A 5,272-nucleotide genomic window follows, 5' to 3' on the forward strand; every position below is an offset into this window, starting at 1 on the left:
AAACACGTGTCTAGAAATTTTATTAAATCCTCTGCTTGCTGCCTCAATTACAATTGTAACTGACAACACTGGGTACAGTGATCTCTAGGTATCCAGTCCCAAGCTCCTTCCCCCATGAATGCCCAAATCCTCAGATACTCACGACTTTTATATGAAATGATGTACTTTAACTCATCCTCCCATATACTTTAAGTCATTTATAGATTACTTATAATACCAAAAACAATGTAAATGCTATATAGTTAAACTGTATTTAGGGAATAATGACAAGAAAAAAGTGTATATTGTCTGTACACATGCAACCATTGCAGACCTAACTACATAGTATACCTTTTCCCCCTAATGTTTTTTTCCGTTAGCAACTGGTGACATCTGCCCACGAGACAGCTGAAGGTAGAGGGCCGACTACTTGTAAAGCTCTTTTATAGACTCATATAGGTTAAATAATAGATCTTAAACCCAGCTGGCATGGCTCAGTGGTTGAGCACCAACCTATGAACCAGGAGGTCACGGTTCGATTCCCGTTCAGAGCACATGCCCGAGTTGCAGGCTCCATTCCCAGTGTGGGGTGTGCAGGAGGCAGCCCACCCATGATTCTCTCTCATCATTGATGCTACTATCTCTCCCTCTCCTCTCCGAAATCAATAAAAATGTATTTTTAAGACATCTTAAAAAGAAAGTATTTTTCAAAATTTTTGTCCTTAAACAAGAAATAATTTATCTCTAGCATTCTCAATAAACAGAATTTGTTATGATATATATAAAAAATAAAGACAACCAATCAACTTAACTCTGTCAGTTTCTCGATTTCTATACCGACATTGTAGGCTAGGTAATTCTGTTGAGGGGACTGTCCTGTGCATTGCAGAATGTTACTAGCATCTCTAGTTTCTATTCATTAGATGCCAATAAAAAAGTCCCCACCCCACAATAAAAAATGCCTCCAGACACTGCTATATGCCTCCTGGGGGGAGACAAAATTGCCCCTGGTTGAGGACCACTGTTATAAGTGTTATTTTCACATTAATAACTAAAAGGACAAATAAAAGGAAATGTTAGCCCAACATAAAGTACAGCAGCAGAAAAGTGACGGCAATAAACCAAGTATTCAGGATTATCAGGTTGCAGAATGTAGAAAATATGCTCTTTGTATTGGTAATAAAAACACAGCTGGCAGCTATTGGAGTGATAAAATCCATAGAGACTGGCTGATAGTTCTGTATTTCAAAACAGAGGACATCTTAAAGCACGATAAGCAATAAAGCTTTTTGGTTGTACAACGCTGTCCACTCCTGCACCTTAATCTCTTATTTAGGAAGGGGAGTTCGAGTAACAAGGCTTTGTCAAAAATTAAGTTTCCTAATTTTAGATCCTGTCAGACTAAGTCCCACTTACTTTATAGGGTTATCAACTCTTTTGAATGTTTTAGTAACCACAGGCTAAGAAATTCAGAAAGTGTCATAAAAACCTGTATAAGATCACAGCAGTATTATTCAAACTAGGCAAAAAAACCTGAAACAACCCAAACGTCCATTAACTGATGAACGGATAAATAAAATATAGATGTCCATACAATTTGGCAGTAAGGACTGAGTTCCCATACATCCTACAATACAAATGAATCCTGAAAACATGCTAAGTGAAGGAAGCTAATAACAAAGTCCACATATTGTATAAGATATTCAGAACAGGTAAATACAAAGAAACAGATTAATGTTGGAGGAGGGGTGAGGATAAATGACTGCTAATGGATAAGCTGTTTCTTTTAAAGGAAGTGAATCTCGCCATATCCTCCAGAATGAAAGAATAGTGATTAACAAATGTTTCCTTAAAGAAACAGCATTGTATAAATGCAATCAATGCACCCAAATACAAGAATACCTAGAACTACAGTAATTAGAGCCCAGACTGAAGAGGTTTCATACAATGTGATATCATGATGTTGAGAGGCCTTACCTTTACTGCATTATAGTTCAGCAGAGTAGAGAATAGAGACTAAGTCAGAACTAATAAGCTCCATCACTTCAACCCCTAGGTTCAGGTAATTATGAACCCTTCTTCTCTGCCCAATTTCATCTTGACAATCTGAGGAAAATGCCTATTGCCCTTTCCTCACCTTCCCACTCAATTTGATAATTATAAAAATAAAAAAACACATCATGCTAACCACTACACAAAGTACTTGGAGATTATCTGTAAGAGAGGAGCTATAAAAATTTAAGAATAACTTCTTGCTTTGGGCATTTTCCTACCATTAGGACCAAAGCAATATCTATCACAAATCTGAGAAACTGACTTTGGTATATGCACTTAAAAATGTACATACACATACTTAATTACAAATAAGCACGTGGTTAAAAAACAAACACACACACCTACCTGAAGTTCATTCTTTCTCACACCATCATGAAAAGAGAATAAATTCTAGGCTGTTTTGAGACAAATACCAAATAGTAGGGTATTGCATTCTAAGCCATACATATATGGTATGTGAATTATATATCAAAGCTATTTAAAGTGTGTATTTAAATGACATTACTTAGAAACATTTTTACTTTGACACTACTCTCTGTATTTGTACTTGAATTTTCATTAAGTTTTAGTTTTGGCCTTCTGATTCTGAGTATATTATTCCCAGAGTAACAGACATGGTAGACAGGGGATGGGATTTGAAAATAGGTAATATGTGAACAGCATCTATAGCAACCAATGTAACTATTTTAAACTAACTAAAAGGTTCAGTTGTACCAAGAGATGTACAAAAACTATCACTGGACACCATCCTCTTTCTATAAAAAACAATAAAACAAGATCCCACATATAATGGCATTTTATAAGTGTTAAGCAAATGAAAAAGGCCTTTTGTGGGCATATATAAATACTACTTCCAGTTTTAAAGCATTTTAGTCTGAAAAATTAACCTGCATCAAACATTTAACATCAAGAAATATACTGAAATTACATTCTGAGAATTTTATAGTTTTACTAGAGGCCCGGCACACGAGATTTGTGTGCGGGTATGGTGCCTAGGCCTGGCCTGCGATCAGGGCCATCTTCCCTGGCTGCCCGAAGCCAACCCTGCCCCCTGCTGCCACCCACCCACGGTTCCCCTTTTGCCATCTGGTGATAGGTGCCTGAGAGCCGGGGGAAGGGACCAAGAGGTGGGCTGTTTCTGCCCACTTGCTGGCCCTACCCCCACCATGGGTTGCCCTCTGTGTGTGGGGCAACTGGCCAGGCACTGGTGGGGCGGGGGCCTTGGCCTGGCACCCGTCCCTGGCTCCCTGTTCGCCATCAGGCGATCAGAGCCTGCTGGCCACAGAAAAGGACCAAGAGGTGGTCAGTACGCCTCATAGTGACTGGTCTAGCAGTCGTTCTGGTTGTTCCGCCGTTAGGGTCAATTTGCATGTCACCCTTTTATTATATAGGATCACTACAGCCATATTGGTTGAGTGACCAATATCTGGGAATACTGGTCACTCAACAAAATTAGCGTGATTAAATGGAAAAGATTCAAAGTAGGTAAAGAATTTTGATAAACTCCAAATTCTTCAAGGGCAGACTGTCAGATACTAGCATAGTTCACAATCTAAAGAGATTTAAGGAATTAAAGGAGATGAGAGCTTCCAAGAAAGAGTAAGTATGCAACAGGAGATATCACTAAGCAAATCCCACTGACCCTTCCGTTTTTCACTCAACTCTGAAACCAATGACACAAATAGCTAACATGTCTTCCACTTTAAAAAATTCCACAAAAGTTACGGAGAAAGGGAGTATAGCTTTCTCACTAAATATGACACTAAGCTGTTATGATGGCAAATGCAGGCTGAATAAGCACTTTGTTTCACATGAAGCTTTTGGGCAGCACCCAGAACTTATGACATGGAAGCCAACCTTGTTATTTCCAAGTTGATAATGGAGAAGAGTCAGGAGTCTCAAAGATTTCGACTTTGCTCTGCCACCTGCATACAGTATGACCTTGAACAAATAATTTCATCTTCTTCAGCTGGGAGATACCACCATCTAGCTACATTTATCTCAGAGCATCAAACGAGACAAGAGACACAAAAGTGCTTGGTTAATTGTCTAGTGCTACATCGATGAAAAGGTATGATGTTCAAATGCATCTCAATTCCCTCAACATTCTCCAAAGACATACACAATCCTTAGTCTCCTATGTAATAACAGAGATGATAAATTCTTGGTGGTAAATGAATGTCCAGAGACAGCAGGGGCTCAATAAATATTTTGTAGTATGCAAGGTCGGGCCAGGGAAAAGGAACTAGTCGATCCTTGGTACTGTAGGGGGTTTTTCCTGGGCCTCTGTGGATACTAAAATTCCTCATATGCTCAAGTACTTTATTCAGAATGGCATAGTATTTGCATATACACTATAAAATCCTCCAGTATACTTTAAATCACCTCTAAATTACTTCCAATACCTAATACAAAGTTATGGTATGTAAACAGTTGTTACACTGTTCTGTTTAGGGAGTAATACAAAAAGTCTATACATGCCCAGTACAGGCTAACTACATAATACATGCCAGCAACACAACATCCCCCCCACCCCCCCAGTATTTTCCATCTCCGTGGTTTGAATCCTCAGATTAGGAATGCCCACCGTATGTCCCCAAAACCAAAATTAATGCTACAAAATGCTGCACAGCTCACTGCTAATTTCATTAGAAATGTAAATAGACTTGCATGGCAGTGATATTCCCTCCCTCCAAGAAGTCTAAACAGAAAACAACTCGAGCAACTAGTATTATTTTAAAATCACTCCTAGTTGTTCAATTATCTCAGAAAAAAAATTTAAAAAAGCTGAATCCCACCATTGAAGGTATAAAAATTCAACCAAAATGGAAGCTGTCAAGGGATCTGATCTTGCTCATCACTGTATCTCCAACACCATGAACCGCGTGCTAGTCTACTTTGCAGTTCAGTAAAACTGTGTTGACTTACTAGAAACCTGACTCCACCCTGCTTCCTCTCTTCCAACACGTGGGTGCACCAGTGGGTTTCCCAATCCCACCTAACTCTGTAACTCCAACCTCCAAGCCTAACACAGACCCTTGCAATACACAGGCCGGGCCACACTCCAAAAGGGGAAGTGGAAGGACATAAAACAACACAGGAGCTAAAGTCTTGCCATCTGCGCTCTCGCGCGTGCTTTTAAGGCGCGCCCGTCTCGACTACCTTCAGCTCTCCTCCTGCGCACGCGCATCACTGCCACCTCCCGCCCCTCCAGCTACTCGCGCTCGGGTTCTAACTG

General features: G+C 39.8%; 1 protein-coding gene across 4 annotated transcripts in view; it reads right to left on the minus strand.

The window, feature by feature from the left end:
• Nucleotides 1-5,272, minus strand: part of EIF4B (eukaryotic translation initiation factor 4B) — a 32,418-nt gene that overhangs the window by 26,357 nt on the left and 789 nt on the right. The gene's annotated exons all lie outside the window — the stretch shown is intronic.

The sequence above is a fragment of the Myotis davidii genome, unplaced genomic scaffold (genome assembly GCF_000327345.1).
Source record: "Myotis davidii unplaced genomic scaffold, ASM32734v1 scaffold233, whole genome shotgun sequence".
Taxonomy (NCBI): domain Eukaryota; kingdom Metazoa; phylum Chordata; class Mammalia; order Chiroptera; family Vespertilionidae; genus Myotis; species Myotis davidii.